This window comes from Rattus norvegicus, chromosome 16 (assembly GCF_036323735.1).
Source record: "Rattus norvegicus strain BN/NHsdMcwi chromosome 16, GRCr8, whole genome shotgun sequence".
Lineage (NCBI taxonomy): Eukaryota > Metazoa > Chordata > Mammalia > Rodentia > Muridae > Rattus > Rattus norvegicus.
In genome coordinates this window covers 77,137,374-77,154,281 of record NC_086034.1, presented here as the reverse complement: position 1 = coordinate 77,154,281, position 16,908 = coordinate 77,137,374, and positions in this window count along the sequence as shown.

The following is a 16,908-nucleotide window of genomic DNA, read 5'->3' as shown; positions in this document are numbered from 1 at the left end:
CCTGGCAGAAAAAAAGAAAAAGTCCCTGACCCCCCGGAAGCCCTGACCACCATGTACTTTTTTGCTAACTCACTGTTATGATTATAGCCAAAATAGGTAACATACACGTATGCCTCATTTACTCCACCAATCACATCCCTGTAACCATGCATCTGCTTCTGTAAGCCTGCTTCTGCTCCCAATACACTATAAAAACCCGTCCCTGGTTCTGCTAGGCGCGCCAGTCTTCCGAATTGACTGGGACGCCCACAGATACCTGTGTATCCTGATCAATAAAAATCCTCTTGCAGATTGCAGCCGGTGGACTCGGACTGGTCATTGGGGCTTGAGGATCTCCCTCCTGAGGGAAGATTCTCTCTGAGAGTCTTACATATGGGGGCTCGTCGGGATCGGAGATCTTCTGCCTAGAGACCACCGACCACCCACCGGGAGGTAAGCTGGCCAGCATTTGTCTTGTCCTGTCTTGTCTTGCTTTGTGACTTGTTCTGTAAATGCTTAGTTACTTGGCTTGGGTCTAGACTGTTTGTATTTGGGTGGGCCAGAGAAGGAGCTGACGATCTCGGACTTATCCCCCGCAGCCCTGGAAGACGTTCCAAGGGTGTTTGGAGCCCGGTTTTTCGGGGCTCAGCCTGTATCGGAAGGATATGTGGTTTTGGGTTGGAGGAGAGAGGAGAGAGCCAGATCCACTGAAGGATCCGGACCCTTGTCGCCTCTGAATTTTTGGTTTCAGTTTGACACCAAAGCCGCGCGGTGCGTCTGTCTGTCTGACTGTCGAAATTGTTTGTCTTCTTTGTGTCCTAAATTTCTTTGAACATCTGTGGAAATTGGTTATAGGATTCTTTGTCTTGGCCTTGTTTGTCTGGTTTGTTTTCTGTGGTATTGTCGAGTGTCTTTTTGACTTTTGTTTCATTTTTGGACTTTGGATAGACGACACTGTTTGAAATCATGAAACTGTTTGCTTTGTTTGTCAAGGAGTTTTACTTGGTCCTCTTGGTGCTTAACTTGGAAATAATTTGCTTGAGAAAAATTGTTTTATCTTTCTCTCTTAGTCTCCTCCCCAAGGAGAGATGCCACTCCTTTTGCTCCCCTTGTCCAATCTAGCTGCTGTTAACAGTTGTGTATGAAGAACTCCAGGTTAGTGAGTGACCCTGTCTGAAGCAGGTATTAACAAGAGCCTGAAAGCTTTACCTTAGATCCTGAAGAAAAATTCTCCCTGTTGCTTAAACATTCACAGCTTCTAAGGAAGGGACAACACAGAGTAGGAAAATGTAGGGGCTGAGGGTGACAAGCATACAGGCCTGCTAGCAAGCTGCAGGCTGCTCGTGGGCAGTGGCGCAGCTCAGGCCAAGTCAGCGTAAGAGGAATTTCAAGGTGATGAGGCCGGCCGGCTTTGACAACAAAAAGATAGCGTAGAGTTAGTGGTTGTTTTATGAGACTTTTGGCCCTGAAAAAAAAATAATTCCAGTTGCTGCCTTCAGTGACCAGACCTTCAACACTTGCTCACAGAAGGAGAGTGTTCATTAAGAGAAGTTCTTTAAGGGAGCCTGCCATATCTGCTGGCCCTATTCCAAGAGAGGAGTTGATCTCCAACATTAAGTAACCTTCCCTGTTAGTCATCATTGACATGGAGAGTGCCTTTGATCTTATCCCCACAGCAGCCAGTTCCTGCCCCTGTGGTCAAAATGCCCCAGGTTGGGGGACAGAGAAGCCCCTGAGATAGTTTCGGAGGGAATCTGCAACAAACTGTGAAGAACTTTGTTTTGCCAGTCAAAATTTAGAATTCAGGCTTTGGCTGTGGCCAAGGTCAGGATTAATGTTTTCTTTTCCATGGGCCTTTAGCCCACTGAGACAGTTTGGTAAAGGGCTGCTACTGAGGTCCTGAAAGTCCCAGGTGAATAGGTGTACAATTCTTTGTCAGCCACTTGGCATCTAGCACCCAGGTCCTAACCATCTCTCCATCCTTTTGTTATTAGTTCTTAAGTCCAGAGAGATAGTCGGTAACAGATCAGCTCCCTCTCTGCTTGCCATTCTGTTTCACAGACACAAAGCTTGTGCTTATTTTTACAATGGCCTTTTTGTCCCCAAAAGTCCTCCGGGCTTAGCTGTGTGACTAAATGCTATTTGTCCTCTTCAGTGGACCTCTATTCTCAAGATTCTCTTGTTTTCTCACCATCCCATTTGAGATGCTTGTTAGTAACTGTTACAGGTCTTCTTTACCACCGAGGAAAGACGGAATCCTACTGGAGGCCAGAAAGAATGTTCCAGACATGGATAGAAGACCCTCACTCCTGACTGTTGAATTTTAAAAGAGACCCTGACCAAATTGACCATGGAGACTGGCACAGACTGGGTGACACTCCTTCCCTCTTGTTCTCTTCAAAGCAAGAAATACCCCTTCCAGATTCAGCTTTACCCCCTTTGAGATCTTATATGGGGCCTCGGCTCCCCTGACTGTATTAGATGATGTTACTGAACCAACATGTCATAGTAATAATGATTTGTATGCCAGGCTAAAAGACCTACAGGTGATACAGAAAGAAATCTGCTCACAGCTGACAGCAGCCTATGCCCCGGAGACCCCTGAGACATGTCATCAGTTCCAGGTTAGAGACTACAGCTACACTGAGCCCAGACACTCGAGCCTCACTGGAAAGGACCGTACCTGGTGCTGCTGACCACCCTGACAGCCATCAAGTCTCAGCCCTCACCAGCAGCGTACTAGCTGTTGGGGCTGAGAGCTGGGACCTAGAGGGACACTCAGATCTTCAAAAAGCTCCCTAGACTTAAGTGATTGGGAGGTTGCTATAATGCTCACTTGAGGAGTGTGTTTTAGAAACAAGAATTTCATGTTTGCCTGTTTGCCCTGGGTTCCCTCGGAATAGGTGTAAGGATAGGCTTGATTTTTATTGCAAATGATGTAATATTACATATGTTAGTACTCCTAACACTTCTTGGGACTGTGCCTCAGGGATCACAATCTGTATAAGTTTAGAAGTTCTAAAAGACCTTGGTGTATAGGTTCAGATAGTGTCCAGATTAGAATCCTGATGCTAAAGACTTAATAAGACACAAAAGAGAGTTGAGAATTATTTAAGGCTATCTAGGTGCTACAAGGGCAGCACAAGGATATCTGCTGTTGCCCTATAATGCAAGGCTTATAGAGAATTCAGAACTGCCATTGACTCAGATATAAAAAGAGTAAAACAGACTTTTTAGCTGACCTCCAAGAACACCTAACCTCCCTCTCAGAGGTAGTCCTTCAAAATAGAAGATTAGACCTGATATTCCTTAAAGAAGGAGTCTGTGTGCTACACTAAAAGAAGAATGTTGTTTCTATGCAGATCAGACAGGAATAGTAAGAGATACAGACTTTCAGTCATTCAAACTTTTGTGCTGAGACAACAGTATCAGATGGTGAAACAATAAAAAACAGAGGTACCTTAACCAAGTTGAGTGGAAGATTCCACTCAAGGACAAAAAAAGAAAATGGGGGAATGAAAGACCCCCTCCCAGAAAGGGAATTGTACAAGCCCAAGGCCCTCAACTATAGAAGTAAAAAAGTAAGTTTTTAGATATGTGGGACAAGCTGACCCATCATTTAGACGAAACAGACCATAAAAGAAAACAAAATGCAGAAACCAGACTAAATTATGGGCACTGCTCCATGGGCCACCTGGCAGAAAAAAAGAAAAAGTCCCTGACCCCCCGGAAGCCCTGACCACCATGTACTTTTTTGCTAACTCACTGTTATGATTATAGCCAAAATAGGTAACATACACGTATGCCTCATTTACTCCACCAATCACATCCCTGTAACCATGCATCTGCTTCTGTAAGCCTGCTTCTGCTCCCAATACACTATAAAAACCCGTCCCTGGTTCTGCTAGGTGCGCCAGTCTTCCGAATTGACTGGGACGCCCACAGATACCTGTGTATCCTGATCAATAAAAATCCTCTTGCAGATTGCAGCCGGTGGACTCGGACTGGTCATTGGGGCTTGAGGATCTCCCTCCTGAGGGAAGATTCTCTCTGAGAGTCTTACAATCACAATCTCCCTCCTGACACCAGCACCAACTTGCTAACTATGCTGGAGAGTTTGTTTGCACTAATGTCTTCAAATCCCAGAGAGCCACTTAATTCTCTGCCCATAGCACTAACAAATGTTCAAATATAAATATGAGTTAGAACCCATGTGCATGTGTGTGTTGTTTGAAATCCATTTCTACTTGACCCGGAAAACACATCCTAAAAAAGAGATATAAAGTCCTGTTCTATTTTGGATACGTTGATGAACAACTTATTTTTAATTATTTATTAAGATTTCTGCAATGGGAATGTAGGATTAGTGTGCAACCCACGTAGGGTTCAGGTCTCTGTCCTTGGAGTGCTAGAACATGAGAAAAACTAGCAAGTGCTTTTTTCTAGGATTTCAAACTCTGAAACCTTTCTAGATTCCTTAGTTGAGAATTCTTTTTAACTCTGTACCCAATTTTAATAGGGTTATTTGATTCTCTGGTGTCTAACTTGTTGAGATATCTGTATATATTGGATATTAGCCCTCTATTGGATGTAGGATTAGGAAATACATTTCCCAATCTGTTGGTTGCCATTTTGACCTAGTAACAGTGTCTTTACCTTACAGAAGCTTTGCAGTTTTATGAGGTCTCATTTTTCGATTCTTGATATGAGAGTATAAGACATTGGTGTTTTGTGCAAGAAATTTTCCCCAGTGCCCATTTGATTAAGAATCTTCTTCTTCGATATCCGCACCTCCCCCTACCTGAAAGCCTTAAAAGCTGTAACATTCACCCCAAAAAAAGGAGACCTTGACAACAGAACTTTGCTTGGTCTCCTTCTTCTCTTCACCCCCATTTTGAACCACAGGTAGAAAGCCTCTTCGGGACCCTGAATAACTGGGTCCCCGCTAGCGGGGACAAGTGGCGCCCGAACACAGGGACCCCGAAGCAAGGCCGATTACAGGACGACGGAGATAAGAGAGCTGCAGCGGGAATCAAGGACTCTTCAGGCCGCATCGCTCGTGCGTCTCTGAGGAGGGAGCCAGCGCGTGAGGCCCTTGCAGGATCCCCGCCACAGAGAGAAACTGACTTTAAAAATTTTGGGGAAGTCCCACACCCGCAGATCCTGGCCCTCAGCAGCTCTCTGCTCCTAGACACCGTGGGAGAGAGACCCGACCGCCTGGTCAGGTGGGCACTCCTGAGGCTGCAGAGCGGAAGAGACCACCAACACTTCTCACCCCTGCCCACATCCCTGGCCCAAGAGGAAACTGTATAAGGCCTCTGGGCTCCCGTGGGGGAGGGCCCAGGAGTGGCAGGACCGCTGCCTCTGAGACACCTCCGGAACCTGAAGGAAACAGACCGGATAAACAGTTCTCTGCACCCAAATCCCATGGGAGGGAGAGCTAAACCCTCAGAGAGGCAGACACGCCTGGGAAACCAGAAGAGACTGCACTCTGCATACACATCTCGGACGCCAGAGGAAAACACCAAACGCCATCTGGAACCCTGGTGCACTGAAGCTCCCGGTGGCACAGATCTTCCTGGTTGCTGCTGCCGAGGAGAGCTCTTGGGCAGCACCCCGCGAGCAAACTTGAGCCTCGGAACCACAGGTAAGACCAACTTTTCTGCTGCAAGTGACCTGTCTGGTGAACTCAAGACACAGGCCCACAGGAACTGCTGAACACCTGTAGAGAGGGAAAACTACACGCCCGAAAGCAGAACACTCTGTCGCCATAACAGGCTGAAAGAAAACAGGAAAACAGGTCTACAGCACTCCTGACACACAGGCTTATAGGACAGTCTAGCCACTGTCGAAATAGCAGAACAAAGTAACACTAGAGATAATCTGATGGCGAGAGGCAAGCGCAGGAACACAAGCAACAGAAACCAAGACTACATGGCACCATCGGAGCCCAATTCTCCCACCAAAACAAACATGGAATATCCAAACACACCAGAAAAGCAAGATCTAGTTTCAAAATCATATTTGATCATGATGCTGGAGGACTTCAAGAAAGACGTGAAGAACTCCCTTAGAGAACAAGTAGAAGCCTACAGAGAGGAATCACAAAAATGCCTGAAAGAATTCCAGGAAAACATAATTAAACAAGTAGAAGCCCATAGAGAGGAGTCACAAAAATCCCTGAAAGAATTCCAGGAAATCATAAATAAACAAGTAGAAGCCCATAGAGAGGAGTCACAAAAATCCCTGAAAGAATTCCAGGAAAACACAATCAAACAGTTGAAGGAATTAAAAATGGAAATAGAAGCAATCAAGAAAGAACACATGGAAACAACCCTGGATATAGAAAACCAAAAGAAGAGACAAGGAGCTGTAGATACAAGCTTCACCAACAGAATACAGGAGATGGAAGAGAGAATCTCAGGAGCAGAAGATTCCATAGAAATCATTGACTCAACTGTCAAAGATAATGTAAAGTGGAAAAAGCTACTGGTCCAAAACATACAGGAAATCCAGGACTCAATGAGAAGATCAAACCTAAGGATAATAGGTATAGAAGAGAGTGAAGACTCCCAGCTCAAAGGACCAGTAAATATCTTCAACAAAATCATAGAAGAAAACTTCCCTAACCTAAAAAAAGAGATACCCATAGGCATACAAGAAGCCTACAGAACTCCAAATAGATTGGACCAGAAAAGAAACACCTCCCGTCACATAATAGTCAAAACACCAAACACACAAAATAAAGAAAGAATATTAAAAGCAGTAAGGGAAAAAGGTCAAGTAACATATAAAGGCAGACTTATCAGAATCACACCAGACTTTTTGCCAGAAACTATGAAGGCCAGAAGATCCTGGACAGATGTCATACAGACCCTAAGAGAACACAAATGCCAGCCCAGGTTACTGTATCCTGCAAAACTCTCAATTAACATAGATGGAGAAACCAAGATATTCCATGACAAAAACAAATTTACACAATATCTTTCTACAAATCCAGCACTACAAAGGATAATAAATGGTAAAGCCCAACATAAGGAGGCAAGCTATACCCTAGAAGAAGCAAGAAACTAATCGTCTTGGCAACAAAACAAAGAGAAGAAAAGCACACAAACATAACCTCACATCCAAATATGAATACGACAGGAAGCAATAATCACTATCCCTTAATATCTCTCAACATCAATGGCCTCAACTCCCCAATAAAGAGACATAGATTAACAAACTGGATACGCAACGAGGACCCTGCATTCTGCTGCCTACAGGAAACACACCTCAGAGACAAAGACAGACACTACCTCAGAGTGAAAGGCTGGAAAACAACTTTCCAAGCAAATGGTCGGAAGAAGCAAGCTGGAGTTGCCATTCTAATATCAGATAAAATCAATTTTCAACTGAAAGTCATCAAAAAAGATAAGGAAGGACACTTCATATTCATCAAAGGAAAAATCCACCAAGATGAACTCTCAATTCTAAATATCTATGCCCCAAATACAAGGGCACCTACATACGTAAAAGAAACCTTACTAAAGCTCAAAACACACATTGTACCTCATACAATAATAGTGGGAGATTTCAACACCCCACTCTCATCAATGGACAGATCATGGAAACAGAAATTGAAATGAGACGTAGACAGACTAAGAGAAGTCATGAGCCAAATGGACTTAACGGATATTTATAGAACATTCTATCCTAAAGCAAAAGGATATACCTTCTTTTCAACTCCTCATGGTACTTTCTCCAAAATTGACCATATAATTGGTCAAAAAACGGGCCTCAACAGGTACAGAAAGATAGAAATAATCCCATGCGTGCTATCGGACCACCACGGCCTAAAACTGGTCTTCAATAACAATAAGGGAAGAATGCCCACATATTCGTGGAAATTGAACAATGCTCTACTCAATGATAACCTGGTCAAGGAAGAAATAAAGAAAGAAATTAAAGACTTTTTAGAATTTAATGAAAATGAAGGTACAACATACCCAAACTTATGGGACACAATGAAAGCTGTGCTAAGAGGAAAATTCATAGTGCTGAGTGCCTGCAGAAAGAAACAGGAAAGAGCATATGTCAGCAGCTTGACAGCACACCTAAAAGCTCTAGAACAAAAAGAAGCAAATACACTCAGGAGGAGTAGAAGGCAGGAAATAATCAAACTCAGGGCTGAAATCAACCAAGTAGAAACAAAAAGGACCATAGAAAGAATCAACAGAACCAAAAGTTGGTTCTTTGAGAAAATCAACAAGATAGATAAACCCTTAGCCAGACTAATGAGAGGACACAGAGAGTGTGTCCAAATTAATAAAATCAGAAATGAAAAGGGAAGAGACCTCACCGCCTGATCAGGTGGGCACTCCTGAGGCTGCAGAGCGGAGGAGACCACCAACACTGCCCACCCCTGCCCACATCCCTGGCCCAAGAGGCAACTGTATAAGGCCTCTGGGTTCCCGTAGGGGAGGGCCCGGGAGCGGCAGGACCCCTGCGCCTGAGACACCGCCGGAACCTGAAGGAAACAGACCGGATAAACAGTTCTCTGCACCCAAATCCCGTGGGAGGGAGAGCTAAACCTTCAGAGAGGCAGACACGCCTGGGAAACCAGAAGAGACTGCACTCTGTGCACATCCAGACGCCAGGGGAAAACACCAAACGCCATCTGGAACCCTGGTGCACGGAGGCTCCCGGAAAGAGCGGCGCAGATCTTCCCGGTTGCTGCCGCCGCGGAGAGGACTTAGGCAGTACCCCACGAGCAAACTTGAGCCTTGGAACCGCAGGTAGGACCAACTTTTCCCCTGCAAGAAACCTGCCTGGTGAACTCAGGACACACAGAGGCAAAATTGCTCTAGGACCGGGCACTTCCTGTGTTTACCGGAAGTCCCACACCCGCGGATCCCGGCCTGCAGCAGCTCTCTGCTCCCAAACCCCGTGGGAGAGAGACCTCACCGCCTAATCAGGTGGGCACTCCAGAGGCTGCAGAGCGGAGGAGACCACCAACACTGCCCACCCCTGCCCACATCCCTGGCCCAAGAGGCAACTGTATAAGACCTCTGGGTTCCCGTAGGGGAGGGCCCAGGGGCGGCAGGACCCCTGCGCCTGAGACACCGCCGGAACCTGAAGGAAACAGACCGGATAAACAGTTCTCTGCACCCAAATCCCGTGGGAGGGAGAGCTAAACCTTCAGAGAGGCAGACACGCCTGGGAAACCAGAAGAGACTGCACTCTGTGCACATCCAGACGCCAGAGGAAAACACCAAACGTCATCTGGAACCCTGGTGCACGGAGGCTCCCGGAAAGAGCAGCGCAGATCTTCCCGGTTGCTGCCGCCGCGGAGAGGACTTAGGCAGTACCCCACAAGCAAACTTGAGCCTTGGAACCACAGGTAGGACCAACTTTTCCCCTGCAAGAAACCTGCCTGGTGAACTCAAGACACAGGCCCACAGGAACAGCTGAAGACCTGTAGAGAGGAAAAACTACACGCCCGAAAACAGAACACTCTGTCCCCATAACTGGCTGAAAGAAAACAGGAAAACAGGTCTACAGCACTCCTGACACACAGGCTTATAGGACAGTCTAGCCACTATCAGAAATAGCAGAACAAAGTAACACTAGAGATAATCTGATGGCGAGAGGCAAGCGCAGGAACACAAGCAACAGAAACCAAGACTACATGGCATCATCGGAGCCCAATTTTCCCACCAAAGCAAACACTGAATATCCAAACACACCAGAAAAGCAAGATCTAGTTTCAAAATCATATCTGATCATGATGCTGGAGGACTTCAAGAAAGACATAAAGAACTCCCTTAGAGAACAAGTAGAAGCCTACAGAGAGGAATCGCAAAAATCCCTGAAAGAATTCCAGGAAAACACAATCAAACATTCGAAGGAATTAAAAATGGAAATAGAAGCAATCAAGAAAGAACACATGGAAACAACCCTGGACATAGAAAATCAAAAGAAAAGACAAGGAGCTGTAGATACAAGCTTCACCAACAGAATACAAGAGATGGAAGAGAGAATCTCGGGAGCAGAAGATTCCATAGAAATCATTGACTCAACTGTCAAAGATAATGTAAAGTGGAAAAAGCTACTGGTCCAAAACATACAGGAAATCCAGGACTCAATGAGAAGATCAAACCTAAGGATAATAGGTATAGAAGAGAGTGAAGACTCCCAGCTCAAAGGACCAGTAAATATCTTCAACAAAATCATAGAAGAAAACTTCCCTAACCTAAAAAAAGAGATACCCATAGGCATACAAGAAGCCTACAGAACTCCAAATAGATTGGACCAGAAAAGAAACACCTCCCGTCACATAATAGTCAAAACACCAAACGCACAAAATAAAGAAAGAATATTAAAAGCAGTAAGGGAAAAAGGTCAAGTAACATATAAAGGCAGACCTATCAGAATCACACCAGACTTTTCGCCAGAAACTATGAAGGCCAGAAGATCCTGGACAGATGTCATACAGACCCTAAGAGAACACAAATGCCAGCCCAGGTTACTGTATCCTGCAAAACTCTCAATTAATATAGATGGAGAAACCAAGAAATTCCATGAAAAAACCAAATTTACACAATATCTTTCTACAAATCCAGCACTACAAAGGATAATAAATGGTAAAGCCCAACATAAGGAGGCAAGCTATACCCTAGAAGAAGCAAGAAACTAATCGTCTTGGCAACAAAACAAAGAGAAGAAAAGCACACAAACATAACCTCACATCCAAATATGAATATAACAGGAAGCAATAATCACTATTCCTTAATATCTCTCAACATCAATGGCCTCAACTCCCCAATAAAAAGACATAGATTAACAAACTGGATACGCAATGAGGACCCTGCATTCTGCTGCCTACAGGAAACACACCTCAGAGACAAAGACAGACACTACCTCAGAGTGAAAGGCTGGAAAACAACTTTCCAAGCAAATGGTCAGAAGAAGCAAGCTGGAGTAGCCATTCTAATATCAAATAAAATCAATTTTCAATTAAAAGTCATCAAAAAAGATAAGGAAGGACACTTCATATTCATCAAAGGAAAAATCCACCAAGATGAACTCTCAATCCTCATCTTCGATTGGTTTATATACAAGTGTGCAATTTCTTGGCTTGAAAGTAAAATGATGCTATCTGGTGCTGGATAGAGGAGCCTTATTTTTTATTATGGCAGCTTGCTATTTTTGTAACATGGTGATTTGGTTGAACACAATAAAGTACAGTAGTAACTGATCTCCCCCTCTTCCTGGATGAATGAGGAGATGATTAAATGTTGATGTCAGCATCCATGAGCATATTCAGATGAGCTTCTGCTTCTGTTGAAAAGGATGCTGTGTTTGATTGTGGTCCGAAGCTTTGAAGCACTACTTGGCATCTCCTTCCTTGGAGGTCTCACTGTTTAAACATAACAGATTTGATAGCTTGTTGGTAAGGTGAGGTCCAGCTTGTCTCCACTAGGTCATCTTCATGTGAATCCGGTGGTTATACGGTTTTGTTCTAGGGATATTTCATTTTTTTAATAACGGTTTTAGCTGACATTCATGGAGAGAATGAATCCTTAGAAGTGTGCCACTAGTGAAAGGAAATCCTGTCTAGAGTATGTTTCTTTACAAAGCTGTGTCACACCATCCTTTGGGCCCTCTGCTGGAAAAGTAGAATCAAGTCTCAAATAATGCCTTTTAAATTGTATCCTCTAGTATTATAGATGTAGGACAGTACTGTATCATACCTCTGTGGATGTAAAATAGCTTGTACCTGCTTTATGATACGTAGTAGTGACTGTGCTTTATCAGAGCTGTTTTTAATGATGTTGCTCAGAATGTTTTCTTTCCAGATGATGATTGAGAAGCTAATTTAAAAAAAATGGTGCCAGGTACCACAAGAGTAACAGAACTGTGCTGTTTTCTCGGGTTTTGTTTTTTTACTTTTTTTTTTTTAATGGAGTGTGCTGGATGTCTCTACAATTTTGTTCAGATGACTGCAGAACCTGGAAAAGCTGTTGCTGCTGTTGATGCATAACACACTGCTATTATTGGTCTTTTTATATAAATATAAATATATATATATACAGATATATAATTTGAATTTTTTGAAACTTTACCTGTGCTGTCAACTTTCGAAAAAAGTATCCCCGTTTACTGTGCTGAGTTGGCACTGTACAGAAATTAACAGCCATATTGGTCTAGAAATGTTGAACTTAAGTTTTTTCCATTTGTACAGGGGTAATACACTGTATTAAATATGTAAGGTCTTATATACGTGGGTTTGATTACAAAAACTAATAAAGTATTCTCTAAATTAAAAAAAAAGAAATGAAAAGGGAGACATAACTACAGATTCAGAGGAAATTCAAAAAATCATCAGATCTTACTATAAAAGCCTATATTCAACAAAACTTGAAAATCTGCAGGAAATGGACAATTTCCTAGACAGATACCAGGTACCGAAGTTAAATCAGGAACAGATAAACCAGTTAAACAACCCCATAACTCCTAAGGAAATAGAAGCAGTCATTAAAGGTCTCCCAACCAAAAAGAGCCCAGGTCCAGACGGGTTTAGTGCAGAATTCTATCAGACCTTCATAGAAGACCTCATACCAATATTATCCAAACTATTCCACAAAATTGAAACAGATGGAGCACTACCGAATTTCTTCTATGAAGCCACAATTACTCTTATACCTAAACCACACAAAGACACAACAAAGAAAGAGAACTTCAGACCAATTTCCCTTATGAATATCGACGCAAAGATACTCAATAAAATTCTGGCAAACCGAATCGAAGAGCACATCAAAACAATCATCCACCATGACCAAGTAGGCTTCATCCCAGGCATGCAGGGATGGTTTAACATACGGAAAACCATTAACGTGATCCATTATATAAACAAACTGAAAGAACAAAACCACATGATCATTTCATTAGATGCTGAGAAAGCATTTCACAAAATTCAACACCCCTTCATGATAAAAGTCCTGGAAAGAATAGGAATTCAAGGCCCATACCTAAACATAGCAAAAGCCATATACAGCAAACCAGTTGCTAACATTAAACTAAATGGAGAGAAACTTGAAGCAATCCCACTAAAATCAGGGACTAGACAAGGCTGCCCACTCTCTCCCTACTTATTCAATATAGTTCTTGAAGTTCTAGCCAGAGCAATCAGACAACAAAAGGAGGTCAAGGGGATACAGATCGGAAAAGAAGAAGTCAAAATATCACTATTTGCAGATGATATGATAGTATATTTAAGTGATCCCAAAAGTTCCACCAGAGAACTACTAAAGCTGATAAACAACTTCAGCAAAGTGGCTGGGTATAAAATTAACTCGAATAAATCAGTAGCCTTCCTCTACACAAAAGAGAAACAAGCCGAGAAAGAAATTAGGGAAACGACACCCTTCATAATAGACCCAAATAAAATAAAGTACCTCGGTGTGACCTTAACCAAGCAAGTAAAAGATCTGTACAATAAGAACTTCAAGACACTGAAGAAAGAAATTGAAGAAGACCTTAGAAGATGGAAAGATCTCCCATGCTCATGGATTGGCAGGATCAATATAGTAAAAATCGCCATTTTACCAAAAGCGATCTACAGATTCAATGCAATCCCCATCAAAATACCAATCCAATTCTTCAAAGAGTTAGACAGAACAATTTGCAAATTCATCTGGAATAACAAAAAACCCAGGATAGCTAAAACTATCCTCAACAATAAAAGGACTTCAGGGGGAATCACTATCCCTGAACTCAAGCAGTATTACAGAGCAATAGTGATAAAAACTGCATGGTATTGGTACAGAGACAGACAGATAGACCAATGGAATAGAATTGAAGACCCAGAAATGAACCCACACGCCTATGGTCACTTGATTTTTGACAAAGGAGCCAAAACCATCCAATGGAAAAAAGATAGCATTTTCAGCAAATGGTGCTGGTTCAACTGGAGGTCAATATATAGAAGAATGCAGATCGATCCATGCTTATCACCCTGTACAAAGCTTAAGTCCAAGTGGATCAAGGACCTCCACATCAAACCAGACACACTCAAACTAATAGAAGAAAAACTAGGGAAGCATCTGGAACACATGGGCACTGGAAAAAATTTCCTGAACAAAACAGCAATGGCTTATGCTCTAAGATCATGAATCAACAAATGGGATCTCATAAAACTGCAAAGCTTCTGTAAGGCAAAGGACACTGTGGTTAGGACAAAACGGCAACCAACAGATTGGGAAAAGATCTTTACCAATCCTACAACAGATAGGTATCCAAAAATATACAAAGATTATATCCAAAATATACAAAGAACTCAAGAAGTTAGACCGCAGGGAGACAAATAACCCTATTAAAAATGGGGTTCAGAGCTAAACAAACAATTCACAGCTGAGGAATGCCGAATGGCTGAGAAACACCTAAAGAAATGTTCAACATCTTTAGTCATAAGGGAAATGCAAATCAAAACAACCCTGAGATTTCACCTCACACCAGTGAGAATGGCTAAGATCAAAAACTCAGGTGACAGCAGATGCTGGCGAGGATGTGGAGAAAGAGGAACACTCCTCCATTGTTGGTGGGATTGCAGACTGGTACAACCATTCTGGAAATCAGTCTGGAGGTTCCTCAGAAAATTGGACATTGAACTGCCTGAGGATCCAGCTATATCTCTTTTGGGCATATACCCAAAAGATGCCCCAACATATAAAAAAGACACATGCTCCACTATGTTCATCACAGCCTTATTTATAATAGCCAGAAGCTGGAAAGAACCCAGATGCCCTTCAACAGAGGAATGGATACAGAAAATGTGGTACATCTACACAATGGAATATTACTCAGCTATCAAAAACAACGACTTTATGAAATTCGTAGGCAAATGGTTGGAACTGGAAAATATCATCCTGAGTGAGCTAACCCAATCACAGAAAGACATACATGGTATGCACTCAGGGATAAGTGGCTATTAGCCCAAGGGCTTGAATTACCCTAGATGCCTAGAACAAATGAAACTCAAGACGGATGATCAAAATGTGAATGCTTCACTCCTTCTTTAAAAGGGGAACAAGAATACCCTTGGCAGGGAAGAGAGAGACAAAGATTAAAACAGAGACTGAAGGAACACCCATTCAGAGCCTGCCCCACATGTGGCCCATACATGTACAGCCACCCAATTAGACAAGATGGATGAAGCAAAGAAGTGCAGACCGACAGGAGCAGGATGTAGATCGCTCCTGAGAGACACAGCCAGAATACAGCAAATACAGAGGCGAATGCCAGCAGCAAACCACTGAACTGAGAATAGGACCCCCGTTGAAGGAATCAGGGAAAGAACTGGAAGAGCTTGAATGGGCTCGAGACCCCATATGTACAACAATGCCAAGCAACCAGAGCTTCTAGGGACTAAGCCACTACCCAAAGACTATACATGGACTGACCCTGGGCTCCAACTGCACAGGTAGCAATGAATATCCTAGTAAGAGCACCAGTGGAAGGGGAAGCCCTGGGTCCTGCTAAGACTGAACCCCCAGTGAACTAGACTGTTGGGGGGAGGGCGGCAATGGGGGGAGGGTTGGGAGGGGAACACCCATAGGAAGGGGAGGGGGGAGGGGAATGTTTGCCCGGAAACCAGGAAAGGGAATAACATTCGAAATGTATATAAGAAATACTCAAGTTAATAAAAAAAAGAAAAAAAAGAAAAAAAGAATCTTCCTCTTCTTCTTCTTCTTCTTCTTCTTCTTCTTCTTCTTCTTCTTCTTCTTCTTCTTCTTCTTCTTCTTCTTCTTCTTCTTCTTCTACTTCCTCTTCTAATGGTTTGAGTGTGTCTGCTTTGGTGTGGAGGTCCTTGAATCACTTGGACTTGAGCTTTGTACAGGGTGATAAGAATGGATCGATTTGCATTCTTCTACATGCTGACCTCCAATTAAGCCATTACCATTTGTTGAACATTGTATCTTTTCTCTACTGGATGGTTTTAGCTCCTTTGTCAAAGATCAAGTGACCATAGGTGTGTGGTCTACTTGCCTGTCTCTGTACCAATACCATACAAATTTTATCATGATTGCTCTGTAATACAGCTTGAGGTCAGGGATGGTGGTTCCCCCAGAAGTTATTTTACTGTTGCTGATAGTTTTCACAAACTTGGGTTTATTGTTATTCCAAATGAATTTGCAAATTGATCTTTCTAACTCTATGAAGAAGTGAGTTAAAATTTTGATCGGGATTGCATTGGATTTTTAGATTGCTTTTGGCAAGATGGCCATTTTTACATATTAATACTGCCAATGCATGAGCCTGGCAGTATTCCCACCTTCTGAGATATTCCTCAATTTCTTTCTTCAGAGACATGAAGTTCTTGTCCTACAGATCTTTCCCTTGCTTGGTTAGACTCACACTGAGGTATTTTATGTTATTTGTGACTATTGTGAAGGGTATCATTTTCCCAATTTCTTTCTCAGTCTGATTATCCTTTGAGTAGAGGTAGGCAACTGATTTGTTGGAGTTATTTTATGTTTAGCCACTTTGCTGAAGTTGTTTAGTACGAGTTCTTTGGTGGAACGTTTTTGGGGTCACTTATGTATATTATCACATCATCTACAAATAGTGATATTTTTACTTCTTCCTTTCCAAGTTGTTTCCCTTTGACCTCCTTTTGTTTTCTGATTGCTCTGGCTAGGATTTAGAGTACTCTATTGAGTAGATAGAGAGAGACTGGGCAGCCTTGTCTAATCCCTGATTTTACTGAGATTGCTTTAAGTTTCACTCCATTTAGTTTGATGCTGGTTACTGATTTGCTCCATATTGCTTTTACTATGTTTAAGTATGAGCCTTGAATTGCTGATCTTTCCAAGACTTTTAATATGAAGGGGTGTTGAATTTTGTCAAATGCTTTCTCAGAACCTATTGGGATGATCGTGTGGTGTT